This window comes from Protopterus annectens, chromosome 10.part0 (assembly GCF_019279795.1).
Source record: "Protopterus annectens isolate FY-2018-M chromosome 10.part0, PAN1.0, whole genome shotgun sequence".
Classification (NCBI taxonomy): domain Eukaryota; kingdom Metazoa; phylum Chordata; order Ceratodontiformes; family Protopteridae; genus Protopterus; species Protopterus annectens.
In genome coordinates, this window is record NC_056744.1 from 938,673,400 (window position 1) to 938,695,082 (window position 21,683).

The window sequence follows — 21,683 nt, forward strand, 5'->3', positions numbered from 1 at the left end:
AATATTCTCTAGAGTGGCTGAAGGAGCTGAAAAGAAAGGAGATTTAAGAGCCATAGTGGCCCTGAAAAGGCCCTGAGCAAAGCCCATCCACTCCTTCTCCATAAAAGTTTAGGGAGACTTAATATTCTTGGTTTTCTGTCATTTCTTCTTAGTGGTGACATCTGCTTGAACCAAGCTCGGAGGCTCTGACATCTGATGCACCACCTAAGCAGAAAATGCACTGGGAATACAGGTCTTTGTAGGTTATCTGCCTACCACACTCGCACTTTCCCCTAACAACAGACATCTAACAAAATCACAGCAAAACGGGGTAAACCGGAAAATAAGTTTCTACAATGGGGGACTTATCTGAATCTGAGAAGATTTACAGTATAAATGACTATGTGAATATCAAACCAACTGGTACAAGACTTGCATTTTGCTGGCAGTGAGATACACTCGTATGTCTGTGTACATATCCCCTACATTCATGGATTGAAGTCATACGTCAGACGTATGGCTCATGGAAGGTTTAGGTTTTGGTACACCAGATGGATGTCAGTGGTGAAAATCTATCTATTAAGAGTACTGCAAAGTGATTTCAGTCAGGATATGTTTCTAATACTTAGCTTGATAGATAAATAAAAAGGTTAGGCCCACACTTGCGGTATCAAAACATTTTGCGCCTTTCTACACAAACCAGTTTTACTGTCTTACCAGCCCTTCCAAAAATAAACAGTGGAATACAGGAAATAGGCACACAAATCAATCATGTTTTGTGCCAAAATACTTGCTCTAAACAGGCGAGAGACTGGCAACATCACAAAATTGAAAAAAAAAAAAAACTACTTGAATTGAAATTAAAATACACACACAAACACTATTATAAATGTGTGGATACATACACATATGCATATACACACATTATATATACACATACACACATATCTATATCTATATCCAATATATTTATATATATATATATATATATATATATATATATACACACACATACATACACACATACACATTTCATCCCTCTTTCACTGGATAAAACTATTTTAAACTCCAAACAAAAAAGCTACCCAGTAACATGACTACTACTAAAAAATAGCCAAATCAGAAAACTGGGTTTAAAAAATGATGCTGTTGATAACAGATATATGGGCAGCAGAATTCCTAACAAGTCAGCCTACAGAGGTGCAAAAGAATATAATGTAGCTTGTAAGTGCTCTGTATGACCAAAATAATTCTAAATCACATATCCCATCTACGAGATAATGAACTAGCTAATTTCTTATGCGATTCCTAATAAAATACCTTAGAATTTTACCAAAAAAAACTTCAACAGGAAATATACCATTCACCTTTTTTTTTCCTGCAGAGTAACCCCCCACCCCCACACACAAAAAAAAAACACTAAATAAAATCCTGTAGCAGGCACATAAAAGAACTTCAGCCGGAAAGACCCAGGCAAAATATAGTGTATAAAGTAGAATTTACTGACTTCCCTTTAACACAGTATCATGGAAAGCATTCATATTTCCCTTAGTAGAGCACAATTTTAGAATATTCTGGCTGAAGAAAGCATACTGCACAGTTTAACAAATTAAACACTACTCATTGATAAATTCTACTGAAAACATTGTCTGTATGGTATGTCAAAATCATAACAAGCTGTACAATATCTCTATTTTAAGGCAGCATTCAGAAAAATAAAGCTGTCTTAGGAACTTCCCGTAATTGCAAGTATTTGACTACATTTAGTCAGTTTGCTGATTTACTGAGGTAGAAAAAAAAAGTTATGTACTTACCATAACGTTCCATGTGTGTTGTCCATCTCCACCTTTATTCTCACTTGTGGGCCGGATCCAATCCATCAGATCTGTCTTGGCTTTATTCAAAAGCTCGAGGCCTTCAGCAAAGCTTTTGGGCATTCTCCCTTACCCATAATGTGGTTCCCTAAACCCTCAGATCTTGTTTGCCCATAAAAGAAAAACATTATTGGAATTAAGGTTACAGGTAAAAATATTTACAGTGTAAGAAAAATAAGTGGTTTCTGAGGCTATATAGTCCAAAGAATATCCAACTACTACTATCCGGTCTCCCAGGAATGTAGACGGAGTAGGTGGGTGGGTTGTGAGAATAAAGGTGGAGATGGACAACACACAAGGAACATTATGGTAAGTACATAACTTCTTTATGTGATACTGTCAATTTCGCCTTCATTCACACTTATGGGACTGTGTCCCAAGCTACCTGATTCTTGGGTGGCTCATGGGAGAATATTCCTCAGGACTACAGAACCAAAGGATGCTCTACTGGAGGCCAAATTTACTTTGTAAAGTGTAATAAAGATATGAGGACTTGCCCATGTGGCTGCAGCACAGATACTGTCCAAAGACAGCCTTGGTTAGAAAGCTGAAGTAGCCCTGTTGGAATGAGCTTTGTCAGGTGCTGGAAGAGTCTTGTTTTTAGAATTGTAAATAAAGCAAATGCATTCAGAGAGCTATTTGGATAAGGTAACCTTTGATACTGGTAAGCCTTTCTTAGTGTTTGAATAGTAAATGAATAGCTGACCTGATTTTCTGAATTGTGCAGTTCTATGTAGGTAAAAATGCAACTGTCTATGAACATCCAACAGATGTAACAAATATTCTCTTTTATTCTGAAAATTTGGGAAGAATACTGGTAACTCAACAGATTGAGGTTACTTTCAGATACAACCTTAGGCAAAAAGGATGGGTTGGTGCGTAAAGAAACTCTGTCCTTATGAAAAATCAAGTTTGGTGTTTGACAGATAAGACTTGTAATTCTGGAACATTCTTTGCTGAGGTGATAGCCACAAAAAACAGTGTCTTCCAAGAAAGAAATTTTAAGTCACGGCTAGAAGAAGGTTCAGAGAGGATAGATATGTGATAACACAAAAAGGGTATTTATACAGAGGTCTTAGAAGTGTAGTCCCTTTCAAGAAATCTTTACAAAGCCTATTTGACATGATTCCATAGCCATTTCCTCCTATATGAAAGCTTGAAATTGCTGCAAACTGAATTCTAATAGTAGCTGCAGCAGCACCTTCATTGAAAAGTTTAGCCAAGAAGTCTAATATAAAATGTAGGGGGGGGGGGGCAGTAAAGGGATCAATCTGATTAGAATTAGCCGATAAAACAAACTTCTTCCATTTTCCATTGTACAGTTTTTGTGTGGATGACTTATGCGAAGAAATTAAAATGTGTCTTAAAGGAGAGGAAAGGTAAAGAAACTTGGCTATCAGGGGTATTGGAGCAGCCAAGCTGTCAGTTTGAGGTTGTTTGGATTGGTATGAACTATTCCTGATAGGTGAGTCAGATGATCAGGAATGTGTTCCAGAATCCATAGTTCTTCCCAAACATATGGTCGAAGGGAGGGGGAATCAGATCTGTCAAAGCCAATAGGGGGCAATTAGGATTATTGTCATCTTCAACAAACTTGCTTTCTGTAGTAGTTTGGGAATTAGAGGAATTGGTGGATAGGCATAAAAAAGTCCCGGGGGCCAACTGTAAACATGTGCATCCCTTGGGGACTCAGGGCAAAGTAGTTGCTGCATTTGGCATTGATGGGTGAAGAAAAATGGTCGCGGCAAGGCTTGCCCCATTTTCGGAAAATCTCTTCTGCAATTTTTTGCTTGAGGGAGCACTCGTGTGGCAATAGTGTAGCTCTGCTCAATTTGTCTGCTATTACATTGGACCTCCCCGGGATGTACATTCCTATCGGAAAGTAAATGGAAGATGTAGCCTACTGCCAGACCCTTAGGGCTTCCCGACAAAGAGGGTAAGATCTGGTTCCCCCATATAAAAAACTACAGACATGTTGTCTGACTGGATTGTTATCGTTCCCAGTGGTAAGGAGCCTTGAAATGTTTGCAATGCTTAAAGCACAGCCTACATCTCCAGGATGTTTATGTGCAAATGGGCCTCATGTTGATGCCAGATGCCTAGAACCGTCTTCCCCAGATAATGCCCTCCCCATCCTATCTAGAAGTGTCCGTGGTCACCATGGCTTGGGAAGGAATAAAGTGATGGCTTTGAGATACCAGAGGAGAGTGAATCCACCATTTAAGATCCTTTTTCAATGAATTTGTTGTGAATCCACCATTTAAGATCCTTTTTCAATGAATTTGTTATGATTTTGTGCGTCACTGCTGGTTCAAAAATTAACCACTGTATCAAAAGTAACTACTGAAGTGTTTTCATGTAAAGACAAGCTAAGGGAATAAGGACAACTTAGGTGGCCATTTTGCCCAGTACTTGAATTAGTTTGTTAGAAGCTCGTTTCTTTCTGATCAACATTCTTATGTAATACCAAAGACTGTCTATACTGTCTTGTGGAAGTTTTGCTATCACCCTTCTTGTGTCTATTTCTGCTCCTATGAAGACCAAGTTCTGACATGGCTCTAGATCAGATTTCTTTAGTTTATTATAATCCCTAGAGAGGAAAGGAGTTGTAGCGTGGAGTCCTTGGCCTTTAGCCGAAGATGCCTGTTCATGGCAGTTATGAGCCAGTCATACAGATATGGAAACACCCGGAATCTTTTGACGTCTCAGGTGAGCCATAAGTACTGCACTGCATTTGAACACTCTGAGGGCTGTAGTGAGACCAAAGAGCAGTGGTCGAAATTGGAAGCGACTGACTCCTAGCCACCTTTCCTTCTGTATATGGTAGCACGCATCGTGAAGGTCTATACAGCACATCCAATTGTCTTTTTCCAAATAAGTATTGACTGCAGTGTCACCATCCAGAGCTTGCTCCTTTTAGCAATTTGTTTAGATTGCTGAGATCCAGAATGGGTCTCCAGCTCATTTTCTTTGGAACTAAAAAGAATCTTGAGCAAGTTCCGAATCCTCTCTGGTCTGCAGGAATTTCCTGGATGACTCTTTCTTAGCAACTTTTGAATTTCTAAGGCTGCTTGTTCTTTCTGACTGGGCGGAATGTCTGGAACTCTCTTGCTTTTGGGAATGGGGAAGGAAAAGGGAATGACATAATCCCTAGATATTATGTTCTGCACCCATTTGTTGTTTGTTGTTTTTAACCAGCTATGAAAGTGCAGAGACAATCACCCCTCCTGACTGCCTCCAGAGGTGGACAATTGGACACCCCCTCAGGAGCGCTGAAAGGGCCTACCAAAGAAATATTCTATGGAGCCCTGATTCTGCAAGGGAAAGACCGCAGAATCAGGGCTCCAGAGAATCTGCGGGCCTCCCCTGCCGTGAGGGCAGCATTTTCCATTATTGCTCCCCCCTCTGCCTCTAGGGGACCTTTCACCCTGTGTCATCTTGGAAAGACCTTTGTGATTTTTTGAACCACATCTTCACACTACCCCTTTGACCTTTGGGAAAGGGTCTGGTGGGTGTGGAAAAACATACTCCAACAGCAGATAAGGTCTTGCCTTCCTGTTCACACCTGGTGAGTGTCTAACTTTGGGCCCAAAGAGAAAGGAGCCATCAAAAGGGGCATTAATGAAGAAAGACTTAAAGGGCTCCGTGAAATCGCAAAGGCACATACAGGTCTGCCTCTAAGTGAGATGCCTAAATCCGCTGCCCTACTCATTCCATCGGCTACATATGAGATGAGTCTCCTGGAAGACTTTACAACCAAATTTAGGGTGGCAAGCTGAGAGGTTACCTTGTCTGCAACTGCATCAGCTATAGCTCCTTGGAGGGACTCTGACAACTCCTCTATCAGATCTCTCTGTAGTCTAGTAAAATGAGTTAAGTAATTCAGTGACTGTAAGGTGAAGGTTGCTAACAAAAAGACGCACTTCCCATATCTATCCATGGTCCTAGAATCTTTATTCAGGGGATGGATAATGGAACTGGTATTAGTCAGTTCTTTTTCAGTGGCCACCCCCACGACTATGGCATCGACTGCTAATATATTTATTTGTCCTCCTAGGAGTAGGTTTTATGGAGTCTGGGGTCTCCCAAGTCTTCCAAGAGATTAACTCAATAAGCTCATCAAAAGGAGGGGTCACCCAAGAGGTGGAAGGGCAAGACCCAAAAGCCTTCAGGTATACAGACTGCTCAGCTGAAGGGGTTGTGGACTGCCAGTCACCTGTTTTAACATTTCCAGGATGTCTCCAAACGAGACATCTTCAGGAGGTGACCAAGGAAACCCTTCTGCATCATAGATATCTGTAACACATGTGACTGACTCTTCCAGTGAGTCCAGATGCTTCCTCTTGCAAGTCCTCTTCTGAAAGATTTCCTCAGTGGGGTAATATGGGGAAGTTTCAGAAGGGGGGGTGTCCCTTGTTAGATGTTCAGAAGCAAGGCGTCTCTGCAGTCCTGTGGAAGGGGTATGTGAGCAGATTAAGTCACCGGCCCAGAAATGGAAGGAAGATCCTGGAGAGATGGTGTCTGAGACTGGGATGTAGTCATTACCCTCCTCATAACCTCAAAGCCATCCTTATCCCTGATCCGAAGAAATCCCTGGATCCGACAAAAAGGTAGTCAGAACCGAGGGAATCTTCAAGGAAGAAGACAGACACTCAGAGGCAGGATCTGAACTCACCAACGCCAAAGCTCCAAGAGGCAGGGTTGGATCTGGTGAGATCTGAACCTGCTCTCCAGGTCCAACTGGGGAGTGTTGGCTCCTACAGATGTCCTGCTCTGACAGAGCAGAACTAAGGGCAGATGTCAGATCTGAGGAACCTTTGGGCCTGGGATCAGAGAAGGACACCAACTGGACATCCGAATCTTCCGGCTCTGAAACCAGGGGGACAAATCAGATGAGGAACAGACACCAATGAAGGGACTTCATTGGATCCAATGCCTTTGGGCTTGGATCCAATAATAACTTGGCCAAAGCCGGTGTCTTCAGAAGCCTCTGCACTACCCCATCCACATCATTTGACAAGCTCCTGGTAGATAAGGTAGGGGATCTGGATTTTGTCAAAAATAGTGATGAGAGCTGAGATGATATAGGCTCCAATGAAGAAGAATGGATCTGAAGTCAAAACTTAGTGGGAGTCGAAGAGGGCAGAGCAGAAGGTTCAGGTTGCTCCGAAGACCTCTTGGACTAGAAGCTACTGTCTGCTCTGAAGAATCTGTAGCAGCAGTCAGTTTAGGTACTTTCTGTCTGGGCTCAGAGGATGATTTTGGAATCAAGGAACATCACTTATGTTTTATCTGATGATTTAGAGGACTCTGGAGAAACAGCTTCAGAAAATTGAGTTTTAAGTAAGCCTTTTAATATAAGCTTATTTTTATGCTCCATAAGAGCCCTTTGGTTAAAGCCATGGTAAATGCAGCATGACTCTTGTAGATGTAAAGACCCCAAACAATACACACTCACACGCAGTATATGTGTAACACTTAGAGGCATCTTTTTTCCACACTGTTAGCATTTCTTAAACCCTAAGGGTTTCCCATCCTGTTTTTGAGACATGTTACAGAAAACAACTTTCAGCCAGCAAAATTCAAGCTATGGAAAATAGAGAGAAAACAATGCACGTAAACACATGTGTGTACACACACACACACACACACACACACACACACACACACACACACACACACACACACACACACACACACCAATGTCCTCTAACTAAAACGGATGTTAAAGGATTAAGGAAAAAAATAGATTTTTTTTGTTTAACTATACAGTTAGAAGTTAAAGAACATCCTTTAACTTAAATGGACATTGGAAAAGGAGAGTGAATGACATTCGCACAGGGAAACAAAACGTCCTCTAACTTAGACATTAGGATGGAAAAGGTTAGAGAGGGAACAACACTTGCACAAAAAAATGTCCTCTAACTTAAATGGATGTAAAGAAGGGTAAGGAAATTGCTAAACTAACAGAGAAAAAAATAAGCAGAAATTACAAAGAATATATAAATAAACTTCACTGGAAGGACCACTTCTTCTGCTGAGTGACAAATGAGATCTGAGGGTTTAGGGGACAGCATTATGGGTAAGAGAATGCCCACGAGCTTTGTTGAAGGCCTCAAGCTTTTGAAAAAGGCTGAGGTGGATCTAATGGATTGAATCAGACCCACAAGTGAGAATAAAGGCAAGACTGAAATCACATCCGATCACAATAGGCTATTTGCAGGCACACTCTCTCCGTAAGGTGTTGATAAAAATCATGGAGTATGAAAATATAGTATGAAGATTTAGAGGAAGGTTCATAGGCGATTGATTACTGGGCTAATGGCAAAATAGTCTTTATAAGCCTAGTCAATAGTACCCAAGATATGACAATATTGTACCTTAATTCCCCAGATATGGGATGGGGGTAGTAACTGGGTAATTGGTCTTTGGGTGTTGGAGCTCTGAGTCATTTTACAGAGGGCCTCTGTCTAAAAGGGACATTGGCAGTACCCTGGGAGAGAATTTATGGTTCCCATCCATTAATCCAAATTCTTTCTGAAGACGGTGAGCAATAGGGTTCATTTTACGAAGATGGGAAGTTTATTCCATAGACTAGGTAGCCTTGGTATATGAATCTGAATTTGTGTAGAGATATTTAAGCTCTTAGGTACTTGCATATATATTTGGTGATACTGTATAGGCCACTCCTACATAGCCTTCAAGTCTTGGACACACTTACCATTTGGACAATGTTAACATTACACAGTAGAATTGGTCACCCTCTGACAAGGGCCTTATAGTAGCTGATAAAGGGTGGTTGGTGACAGTGATTACTACCGTACAGTCTGGGCAGAAGGGGGCATAGCTAGAAAACTTGTGCCAGCCTTCCTCAGGAGTGTCTGTGTGTTTGTATATAAATCAAATATCTAAGTGCGTGTGTGTGTGTGTGTGTCAGCTACTTGGGCAGGGACATGAAGCACTGGCTGGACAGAGAGAGTGCTGGAGGTTTTGGCTTGACCACTCGGCTGAGATCTTAATCCTATAGCTGTGCCAGTGGAGAGTCTTATTGGGGATCTGGAGAAAGAGGGAGAAACCAGCCCCAGACTGATCTCTGTGTGCTCTTAAAGGAAATTGTACTTTATTGTGTGTGCACTTGTCATCCTTCCAATGTACACGTCCCTCACTGGTGTTAGTGGTGAGGACTGAGGCTCCCTGACTACTGGGCCAGTGCAGGGGCATCGCAAGGAATTCTGACACTGAGCCTGTGGGACATTGCTGGTAAACATTTCTTACCGGAAGTGGATTCACCGATCCAGAAAACATGTGTCCTGTCTGTGAGCCAGTTTGCTATCCATCTGATGATGTAGGGGTTTTATGCCTAACTCAGTAAATTTTATTTATGATCCCCAAGTGGGGGACTGTGTTGAATACTTTGATCAGCTCTAGATAAGCAATGTGTACCATTTTACTCTATTCCATGGCCCTGGTGACTTTCTCAAAGTAGTCCATCAGATGGAGAAGGCAAGATCTCCCTTTAACAAAAACATATTGGTCTGGCCCAGTGTTTGGAGATTTCCTATGTCATTATTGATCGGGTCCATGATAATTCTCTTCATGACTTTGCATGAATTAAGAATGATCAAGCTTATAGGTCCATAGCTCCCTTTATCAATTGTTGGGCCCACCTTGTGCTGAGGGATGACTGTTGCAGTCCTCCATTCCTCTAGGATAAAGACCTACCTGATATTTTAATCTATTCGAGAAGCATCCTGGAATGCTGTCAGGACCCAAGGAGGCTGTGTTTTTGGCTCTAGTGAGAGGAGCAAGGACCTGTTTCCTTGTAATGACTGCTAGGGGGATGGTTTGGGGTATTTCTATGGATGTGGTAGGAGGTGATCGGGGAGAAACCTGAACTGAACTTCTCGGCCAGCAGGTCTGCTATGGTTTCAGACTGGATACAAGAGTTACTGTTCATAATTAATTTGGCACGTTGCTCAGCATTTCTCCTGAGGTTGCAAATATAACTGAAAAAAGGTCTTATGGTTATCTTTCACCTGGGAGGCTATCTTTGCCTTTTGTTTAAGAATGGTGAGTGCATTTTTGCACTGTTTTGTCCATTCCTTCTTGGCTTTAGAGAAGATTTTTTTTCCTTTTGTTAACTAGCCTATTTATGCTAGGGGTCCTTCAGGATGGTTTATTTTTGCCAGTAATCATAGGTTTGACTCTGATGGGTACTGCCTCCTCTATGCAGCTATGAATGTGGCTGTACAGTGCTTTTGTGTACAGCTGAGAGTAAGCCTCAGTGTCATCCAGGTTCAGAGGGTCTGGGAAGATTAATAAGGTGTCAGTTAGTTTGAGCTGTCTTTAGCAAAGTTCTTAACAGGGTTGGCATTTGATGGGGGTTCTAAGTTAGCTTTAATACTAAAAGAGATAATGTTGTGGTCTGATCTTACCAGGGATGAGTTAATATATGGGAAGGAACAGCATCCCCCATGTTCATGAGTACCGGGTCTAGGATATTTGTACCTTTAGTTGGAAGCCAACTAGTTGCTCCAGCGTGTCTGCACTAAGTCCAAAAACCTCTGAGCAAGTGAATTATGGGTCATTCAAGTCTCTCAGTTAATGGAGAGGCAGCTGAAGTCACCCACAAGTATGGTGTTAAGCTAAATGTTGAGATTTCAGTAGGGTTAGGTAGAAGGTGTGGTTTGCCAGACTCATGCTAGGGGATCTGTAGCTAGCAAGGATATGACAAGGAGTCGCACATTTGGTTAGCTGGGCATGGCATAGATCAAGTGAGTCAAGCTGTTTGAACAGTCTAGCAGTGTACTTGTCCATTATCAACACAGACACCTCCTCCCTTTGTTTTAGCCTGAGATGAGGGGGACTGAAGTGTATGAAAGACATTGTAGCCTTTGATAACCTGGGTGCTTGTCATGGTTCTGAACCATGTTTCTGTGACTGCACACTTATTTAACATTTGTTTACCGGGAAAATACAACTTGGAACAAAGCCAATTTTCAGTGGAGGCCCAGTAAGAAATGCTCCAGATGCATGTCTTTGTGACATGGGAGGAAACCAGAGCACCCAGAGGAAATCCACATGAACACAGGGAGCACATGCAGACTCAAACAGAAAGAACCCCAGCCGAGAATCGAACCGGAGAACCTCTTGCTGTGAGGCGACAAAGCTACCACTGCACCATCATAGCTCTATGCTCTCCAGAGTGAGGAGTGCTTTCAGGGAGTGTAGTTTTTTTATTTAATCTCCTAGCATTGAGCAGCAGTACCTCTACGTAGTTGTTGGTGATTTTTGTTGTGTTGGAGGATTTAACATCATGTCACGTCTTAAAAAAGGTACCATTGGGATAGATAAAGTTTTTGCCAGTATCCGGAAGCCAACTGGTGACAAAAGCAAACCATCTCTGTCAAAACTTCGTGGCATGCTGATCATGTCTCCTCATGCTGAGAGATATTGGATCCCCTTGCTGTTTGTTGTGACACCAGAAACTAAGCCAATTGTTGAAGTCAATCATTTTTTGCTAGTACTGTGGCATCACTGGTGAAGGTGGGATGCTACTCAAGGCTAGATTCATACCCACCTAGGACACATTCACAAAACTCCATCGTGCCTCTCTTCATATAGTCCAATGAGGTGGTACTTGGGTTATGCCAACATAGATTAGGACTGTGTCATACTGATACTTGTGGTTTAAAGACCTAAGTGTTTGGGTGATCTGGCAGGTCCTGGCTCCAGACAGCTCACTATGATCTTTTCCTTGTTTAGACTTGTGAGGGGACATCAGTATATCTTACAACAGAATCCCCCAATAACTAGAATGTTTGGCTATATGATGTGTTGCCTTATGGGCTTGCAAGCAGAGCTACTATATTTTTTCAGATTTGTGTTGTTTGAGTTGCTGTCTTTTTTGAGTGTGCATAGGGCCAGTGGGAGATGCTTTTAGGAGGTCTTGGAGGTTTGGACAGATTACAATTGAGTACCTCCACATATGTGGGTCTGTGTGTTTATTCCTTAGTGTTGGTAGTGAGTGTTTTGGGTGTAATGCTAACAACCTGGTTTGTATTGTGTGTGTGTGTGTGTGTGTGTGTGTGTGTGTGTGTGTGTGTGTGTGTGTGTGTGTGTGTGTGTGTGTGTGAGAGAGCTTTGCCTCCAATGACACTGTGTATCTACATCTCTCACACACTGCGGTTGTCAGTGAACGTGAGTCAGTTACTACTCTGCATGAGGTTGCCCATATCCACCAGGCCAGAAACAAAGATAACAGGCAAGCGCCTATCCATTACACTAGATTCTTAGTAAATGGGAAGGAGCAGGGGAGAGTCACTTAAAGGTCTAAGTGAGAGTATTTAGTAATATACTATAAGATGGCCTGCAGTGGTGCTGCCCTCTGCACAGACTGGCAGTTCTTCGAGCAGCTATGAATAGTGAGAGAGCGTTTCCTAAAGAAGATTTTAAACTGCAGAGGTTTGCTTATATACAAGGCATGGGTAACCATGTTTGCATGACACCTTTATACCAGCAGGATAAAAGAATTTTACACAGTTAAGCCTTCAGGCCAATCAGATAAACACACAATAAGACTTTTCACCAGCAGTTCCAAACTCAGATGGGATGAATCAGTGCTCTGCTTCCACCAGAGTGCAGAATGAAACCCTCTTAATGTAAAACAAACTGGTTTTGAGCTGAAGAGCAGTAACAAATGCTTTACAACAAAAGGTACAGCTCCTCCAGTATCAGGAATCCTTGGAAATAGGTTCACAAATCCTGAGAAATGTATGTTTGTGCATAAAATATTTGGTATAAATGTAAGAATGTAAACACAGAAAAACTTAGAAATAGTTTGGAATTCAGGAGAATTTTGGCAAACTCAAAACAGCTTTTGCATATCAGAGGATGTTTGGAAATATCTGAATACTGTTTAATAACCAAACAGTAGTACAGTAACAGACAGATGGTGTTTTTTTTAACAAGTGCAGTGTGAAAAACAGTGATAAATTCAACCAAATCAACAACTGCAGCACAGAACTTTTTAAGTAGCACAGACAGCCAGAACAAGTGCAAAGAAAATATGTATCAGCTTAGGGGACCAAAAAGTAGAATGAGACCCACACCACTCTACAGATATCTCATTTCTTCCGAGAAAAACAGAAGGGATGAAGAGTGAAACTACAAGAATGAGTGTACTTGAACATTGTATCTTCAAAGCTGCAGTCCTCATATGTGGGATATCCAGCAGGCAAGTTGCCCAAAAGTTGGCCTGACTTCCACCAGTGACTTTGGCAGACTTACTCCTTAGATACAAGGATATCAGTGCTATAACTGTGATGCTGGTGGATGCCATCTTCAAGTCTTTTTCTCCTGGCTGGTCTACTGGCCAGTCCCAAGCACCACAGTATGAATGGAATGAAAAAGACATAATCCACCGAGGACCTACCTACCTCCCTAGGGTGTTGAGAAGGATCAAGGAGTAAGGGGGCATAGTATAAATATTTAGAGGGAAGGTGGGGGACCAGAAAGTAAAAGAGGACCCACCCCAACCTAAGGATATCTTACGGCTTCCAAGGAAAACTGCATGACCTCCAAGAACAAAGACAGGGAAATGAGGGTGGAAGTTTAACAGTGAATACTTAACATCTACAACTACTTTAAGTTCCCATCAGCTGTACTCTGTTCATTGGACTACTCACTACAGCAGTCCTTATCTGTGGGACGGCTCACACAGCATAAGGCCAGTAGATGGATGGCCCAGCTAGGAACATCTAAGGAGAGCAGAACTTGTAGGTTGGCAGAGGCAAACCCTCCTCAGCACCTGAATTCAACCCCCAGATTATAATGTTTTGAAAATGTGTAGAGAGGGGGCCAAGTAACTTCTAAAATAGATTGGGTACTGACTCCAACAATAAAAGGTTCTGGTAGCTGTAATATCTGTAGAGGAATGTGATTTAATATACTCTGGCAAAGGTTACCAATACGCAGAGAAGCAATAAAAGATACAGGCTCACAGGTTTATATTAGGCTAATGATCACAGAGGCCTTTAGAAGTCCAGCCATGCAACCCAAACACATCCTAAGCGGTATTGCGCCTTAGAAGTTATTTTAAGGGGCATATATTATGAAGAATGCTTTAATGGCTGTCACTGTCTATCAAAGACATAGGTATCTGACTAAAAGTGAGTTTCGGACTTCTCATCCACTGGTCCAGGATGCACTTGACTAGGATTAGGGAAGGGCTCTGTTTCACACGGATGGAAAGCCTATTCAAAAGAAAAGGGATTCACTGAGATATGTGTCTGTTCCTCCAACTTGTCCTATTTAAGTTACAAGCAAAGTTTAATCCTTAGATCTAGTAGTCCTGGTGCTATTTATTTAGTGGATATGCAAAAGGTCCATCATAACGGGGTCCAAGGAGGCCCTGTATGCCAGGTATAAATCGCCTCTCAGCAGTCAGTAGGAAACAGTAGAGAGATGGAGCTTTTACGGCAACCTGCATAACACATTGTGTTTATGCCCTTTATTCTCTTTGTGAGGATCCTCTATGGCTGTTCCAGTTGTTAAATGTGCCTGGTCTGGTACACACAGAAGGGGGCATTACACTCTATTCTGATGATAGTGGAGTACAGTACCACAATGATTTCCCTAGACCAAGATGCCATGCCTTTTGTTATAAATTGAATGCCACAGAATAATTTTCTTTCAAGCTTAGACATATGTTGGTTGAAAGCCAAGTTACTATCTACACAAGTCCTCAAATCCCCAACTACTGTGTCTATTTTTAGGAGTGTTTTATCAACAAAGTAGTTTCCCTGGGTAGCAGACGTCCCAAAAGGTATAAATTATGCATTTCTTGGTACTGAGTTTTAAGCCATGGCTTTGGCACTAGTCATATGTCTGTGTTAGACCAGTGATGCAAGATGTTAGTACCTCAGGCGGTTTCTGACTGCTCCTAGCTTGCAATCTGCAAAATTGGTAAGTCTGAGGCCCTCAACATTGGCCTTCACTTCAGAAAAACAGATGCCAAAAAGGAGCAGATCAAGAATACAGTCTTGTGGGACTCCACTGGTAACCAGCCTCTTTGTGGAGGTGATCTCTCCAATCCTAACTTCCTGGGTCCAGTCTGCAAGCCAGCTGGCTATTCAGCAAGTTACGTGGGGGTTTATGTCTAATTCCATGAGTCTGTTTACAATGCCTGAGTGGGATATTGTATCAAATGCTTTACCTAGGTCAAAATAGGCAGCATGCACCATTCCGCCTTCATTCATTGCCTTGGTGACTTTTTCAAAGATATCAAAGCAGGTTTAGTAGGCATTACCTGCCTTTGACAAAACCAAACTAGGCTAGGCCAGACAATTTCCTATGTCACTGTTAAACATTTCCATGATACTTCTGTTCATGGCTAGTCAGACTAATAGGTCTGTAATTCCCACGATCCTCTGATGATCTGCCCTTACGCAGTGGGATGACTACTGCAATCTTCCACTCACATGGCACAAAACCAATGAAGAGGCTATGGTTAAATAGTGACACCAGTGGCCCTGATAGGTCATACTTCAGGCTATTTAGATGACTTCCTGAGATACTACTGGGGCTCAACAAAACTGGATTATTGGTCTTACACAGCACATCTAAGACCCAAGACATACAAACAGTTGGCGGGATTAAGTTGGATGTTATTTCCTGAGGTGTGGCTGGGAGGTGGGGGGGGGGGTGAGGCAAAGTTGCAGATGAATTTGTCAACCAGAAGATTTGCTTCATCTCCTGGTTCCATGAATGTGGCTCCATTTACTAACAGTATGGTACATTATGTTTGCTGCCTTAGAGGTTTGGGACACAGCTGAAGAAGACCTTACGGTTGTCCTTGGTCTGGGAAGCTAACCTTACCTCAAAATGTGTTTTGTTGGACTAAATTAGTCCTACTACTGTCTATTCCATTTGATGAGAGAGTTTTTTATCTTTTTTTTGGTGTTAGCTATGACTTTTTTCTTTTGTTGTACAACCCGTTTAATTTTTGATTCCACCAGAATGGTTTGTTTCCAAAGTTAGTTTTGGGCTTACTTCAGTTAAGCACAGCAGCCTCTATGCAGTCTCTTACATGGCTGTACAAACCTACTGTGAATAATTCCAACTAGGTTGCTGTGTTTTCTGAGTTTTCAGGAGCCTGAAATTTTGACAGGTTATCGCTTCAAAGAAGGTAGTTTTGCCTTGGAGTAGTTGCTAAATGTTACAGGGTTTGCTGGGGTTACAGAACTGACTCTTTCTGGTAGGGTCAGAACCCAGAGCATGCTCCTTCAAAATAAGAAACTACAGCTGTGCAAGTTGAACTTAACATTAACAGTAGCTGAATGATTACTGTTGCAGCAGCCTTAGCTATATTAGTTATATCCTGCTAAGGATACAATGACCGGACAGCTTCCAGAACTTCAAGGCACCTTCCATGTGCCCAAACTGCAAGCACCTTGAGATGAGCTGACAAAGACAAGTTTGGGCACAGATCCCTTCAGAGCTTTCCTGCCAGCAGAAAGAGAGGCTGAGCCCTGAAAGGGCTTTTGCTAGGAACAACAAAACATAAATGTCCACATCCACACTCTGACATACAAAAACACACCAAAAAACAAGGGGAATGGAAGGAGGGCATGGTTAATGCAGCAGTGATCTTTCCATCATATACTGTATGGCAAGGTCAACTTACACAACTGTGCTAGATTTATCATACTGATCACTGCTGCAGTAGCCTTAGCTAAACAGGTAAATTACTCTATTCCCTCTCCCAAATGTAATTAACTATGGCAGAGTTCAGGAACCCCTGGAGAATGATCCTAACAAAGCTTGATCTGGGCCTAGAGAAGAAATCAAGCTTATATTGCTTTGCAGAAGTACGTACAGAGGACCAAGTAAGCCATAGATGAAGTCAATGTCTCAGTAGAGGGAGTCTGGAATATATTTATTATGGTGAGTATAACAAATGATAATATCCTTAGATAACCATTTGGAAATGGTCTCTTTTGACACGGGTTGTCACTTCTTACTTTCACATGAAATGAACTGATCCAAAGATCTGAGAAATATGGTTCTGTCAAGATAGTACAAGCATTGTCTGTGGACAGCCAAGGTATGGAGTATCCGGTCTCCCTCATTTTTACATTCAGTAAAGAAAATGAGGAGATGGACAGTTTGGCTTAAAGTAAACTAACTTGGATACCACTTTAGATATAACAGTATGATTAGTTCTAAAAAAAAAAACTGTTCCTATGGAAAAGGAGGTAGTGTTGACTCACCATAAAAGCTTGCAACTCAAATTCCCTTCTTAAAGAGATCAGATCAATGAATAAAACTGTTTTCAATGTTAAGAACCTCACATCAGCCAGATTAGCTGGTTCAAATAGGTCACGTATTATTAGCTTCTGTAACACAAAATTAAGTTCCTAAGGATGGGACACCAGTTTTCTTGGTGGCCTCCTGTGCAAAACTGCTTTCAAGGACATTTAGATATGATACTGTCTTAAAAGAGAAGGATCTATTGGCAAACATGCTGAAATGGCCAACAATAAGAAAGGCCATAGGATACAGTAACGTATACACATTTTAAAACCAGAGAATAACTCTCGGAATGGGCATTGGTAATGTTGTTGGCACAAACTAGAAACCTTTTCCATTTACTGATCTGTAACTTTCTAGCAGCAGTCTTTCTTGCTTCAATTAGCACTTGCTGTACTTCTTCAGTAAGCAGGCGCCTAAAAGGAATTAAGATCTTATCATCTAGACAGTCAACTGAAGTTGATTGGGGTTGGGGTGTATCAAACATCTCTGTTCTGGTGTCAGTAGATCCAGTCTGTGAGCCAGCTTGTGGGATAATTGCCCTTGGCCATTTCCAAAAAAATTTTTTCCAAAAGAACCACAGTTGCCTAGGCTAGAAGGGAGTCACCATAATGGTCTTGGGGATTCCTTCTGTATTTTCAAAATTATCCTGGATATGAGTGGAAATTGCAGAAAAGCATAAAGAAACATTCCTGTCCAAAGAAAAGCAAAGGTGTCCGTCTTCCAGGTCTTTTTCCATAGAGTCCTGGAGCAGGATCTTGCCAGTTAATTGTTCAAACAGGAAGTAAAAAGTATACTTGAAAAAGTCCCCACAGATGGATCAAATGTTGGGAAACCCCCTGATCTAGTTTCCATTCATGGGGGCCTGCCCTGGTCCTGGTCAACTTGCCTGCCACACAGTTTGTTCTGACTGAATGTAGGATGTCTGTAGAGTGAGACTGTACTGTGAATATCCCAACCTAACATGGCTAGTCTGCAAAGGGGGGGGGGTACAACCTGGTTCCCCCTTTCCTGCTGATGTACCAGATGACGGTGGTATGGTCTGAAACCACTTTGAACAGGACCCAGGGGCCAAAGATAGTTCAGAGAGCAGAGCTGAACTATCAGGCAAGCATCTCCTACATATTTATGTACTTGCGCCAGTCCTTAGTGTCCCACAACTCTGCACTAGTATCCCCTCCTGAAACTGCTCCCCAAGCAAAGTCCAAAGCACCTGTGGTGACTGACTTGCTTTGGGACAGGAAAGGATTTAAGGATATCGGTGGTCTCCACCAAAAGATTCCTCCCCTGACAAATGGATGTTGATACTGGGACAAAAGAGATTCCACATACCACAGTATTTTTCTCAAGTGGAGTCTTGCTAGGGGTATCCTGAGAATCATAGATGCTATGAAACCCAAAATCCTGAGGTGCTCCCTCACAGTGACAGACATTTGAGTGAAAACCTCAGAAACAGATGTAAATGAGGATAGATTTTTCCTGTGAAAGGAAAGCTCTCTGAACAGAGGTGTCTAGCTGACAACCCAGGAACACAGCCTTGTGTGAGGTAATCAAAACAGAGGTTTGATTGTTGGAATACCAGCTTGTGTAAGAGATTTCGCCCCCTTCATCACACTTTTTGATCACCTGTGTAGCAGAGGGACCCAACACTAAACCTTTATTCCAAGGGGGAATTTAAAACCTCATTTTTATCAACATCTGAAATGTTCTGAAACTGCAGCCATGCACACCTCCTTAAAACAGTGCCAGTGTGGCCACAGCTCTGGAAGAAATATCAACAGAGTGATACACGCACTGCAAATAATGAAGAGTGATCTAGGCAAAAAAAAAAAAAAAGTAAATTTAAAGCAGAGTTTCCTCACAAGAAGAAAAGTACAGTTTTGTACCTACCATAAATGTAGATGTTCGAGTCCTAATACAGCTGCAGTCATAACAGATGGGTTTTCCTGCCGTCAGGCGGGTCCTCGGTCGGCCGAATTCCAAAGTCAAGGTCCGGCATCGGTTGTCGTCACTTCTTCCCTGACGTTAGTGCGACAGGGGTATAAAAGAACCAGACGACGCCATTTTCTTCAGTTTTTCTTGCCCCAGATGTCAGGTGCCCCCAGAAGGAAGGCAATACATAAATTTATGTAATAATGCAATGCAATATAATCAAAAAACAGTAGTTGCAAGCAAATACACCATAACTGAATACCCCAATCAGGTTGTATGAGGAGGTGTTTAGCCATTAGGCCTGCCCCAAGAGGGGAAGGAGGGAGGGAAACCTGGACTGCAGCTGTATTAGCACTCGAACATCTACATTTATGGTAGGTACAAAACTGTACTATGTTCATCGTGCATACAGCTGCAGTCATAACAGATGGGTAGAATCCCAAAGCTAAAAAAAGGGTGGTAGGCACTAGGTGGAACTAGGAGGAGCCAGGATGCCCTGCAAGACTGCAGTGGCAAAGCCTGCTATAGATTTGGAGTATAATGGTAGGTGATAGTGCTTGGAGAAGGTATGCACAGAACTCCAAGTGGCTGCTTCCAAAATATCTTTGGTAGGAACCCCCCTGAGGAAAGCTGCAGAGGTAGCTGTGGCCCTTGTGGAGTGAGATCTGATGCCTGCAGGTACAGTTTTACCATGAAAAGAGTAACAAAAGCGTATGCAGTGGGCTATCCATTTTGAGATTGTCTGTTTGGAAATTGGCTTCCCTTGAGTTCCTGTAGCATAGGACACAGAGTTGCTCTGATTTTCTGAAAGGCTTTGTTCTGTCCAAATAATAACGCAGCTGTCTGTGGATGTCCAAGGAATGTAGTAGTCTCTCCCCTTTGTTTTGAGGATTAGGGTAAAAGGTCGGTAAGTGGATAGCCTGATTCAAAGCTACCCTGGATACCACCTTTGGCATAAAGGACGGATTGGTTCATAAGGAAACTCTGTCCTGATGGAAAATGATGAAAGGCTGCACAGCCATGAGGGCTTGTAGTTCCGATACCCTGAGAGCTGAGGTGATAGCCAGAAGGAAGGCTGTTTTCCATGACAAATATTGCAGTTCTGTTGAGGCAGCTGGCTCAAAAGGAGGCAAGGTCAGTTTTTCTAGAATGAAATTGAGGTCCCAAGCAGGTACTGGTTGTTTCCTTGGGGGTTTTATATTCTTAGCCCCTCTGAGGAACGGTCTTAAGAGGGGGTGAGAGAATAAAGGAGGATCAGTGTTGTATTCTGCAGAAATGGCTGAGGCATGGATTTTGATGGAGGAGAATGAAAGTCCACTGCTTAGCATCTCAGCTAGATACTGTAATATTTGAGGTAAATTCAGTATTCCAGGATTCTGACCCTTTTTCTAATTCCACGCACAAAACCGTTTCCATTTTGCGGAGTAAGCTTTTCTAGTAGAAGGCCTTCTGGCATCCAAAATGACATCCTGCACCTCCTTGGAGGGTAGGGTCTGTTGTGAAGTTAAGGAATCTTCCATGCGGCCAGATTGAGTGTTTTCAGCTGACTGTGAAGAGTTTTGAAGCTGTGCTGAGTCAGAAGAAGTGGCATTAGAGGTAGGATCCATGGTGGGGAGTGCGTCAGGCTCCTCAGGAGTGGGTACCAGTGTTGTCTTGGCCAGTCTGGAGCAATGAGAATCATCTTTGGTCTGTCTGCTCTGGTTTTTAATAGAACTTTGGGCAGCAGAGGAAGAGGTGGAAAGGCATAAACTGTCATTGTTGTCCAACTGAAAGAAAGTGCATCCACTCTCCAGGCCTGTGGATGAAAGGTCCTTGAGCAGAATTTTGCCAATTGGTGATTTTTCTGGGAGGCAAAGAGATCTATGTCTGGCCTTCCCCATGCTTGAATTATCTCTGTAAAAACTTGAGGATGCAACTTCCATTCGTGTGGATCTGTCATATTTCTGTTTAGGTTGTCTGCCAGCGTGTTTTCCTTGCCTGGCAAGTACTGTGCTTGAAGTTCGATTTGTAATTCCAGAGCCATGTTCCAAAGAGACATGGCCAGCCTGCATAGGGGGTATGAATGGGCTCCTCCCTGTTTGTTTATGTACCACATTACTGTGGTGTTGTCTGTCCTTATCAATAGCTGACCTGGATGCAGAAAGTTTTTGAAAGCTATAATAGCATTTATTACTGCTAGCATTTCCTTTTGATTGATGTGTAGGTGCTTTTCTTTTTGGGACCATTTGCCCTGAATGCACCGATCTGTCATGTGCACCCCCCAGGCATAGTCCGAGGCGTCTGTTGTGATGACTTGATTTGCTTGAGGCTTGCAGAATGGGAGACCTGTGTTTCTTTGGCATGCTTGAGCCCACCACAGAAATTCCTTTTGAAGACATGGAATCAGTGGTATTAGTTTCCAAACTGTGGCTGTGTTGAGACCATAGGTTTTTCAGGTACCATTGAAGTTTCCTCATATGCAGCTTTGCACATGGGATTAGTAGGATGCAAGATGCCATGAATCCCAGAGCCTGCAGGATTTTCCTTGCAGTCAGCCTGGTGAAATTTGCTAGTTTTCTGAAGTATTGAGTTAGTTGCCCCTGTTTC

At 42.4% G+C, this 21,683-nt stretch overlaps 1 protein-coding gene across 1 annotated transcript in view; it reads right to left on the reverse strand.

The window, feature by feature from the left end:
• SH3GLB1 (SH3 domain containing GRB2 like, endophilin B1) overlaps window positions 1-21,683 on the reverse strand; it is a gene marked incomplete in the record, with an annotated part of 1,384,102 nt that overhangs the window by 759,030 nt on the left and 603,389 nt on the right.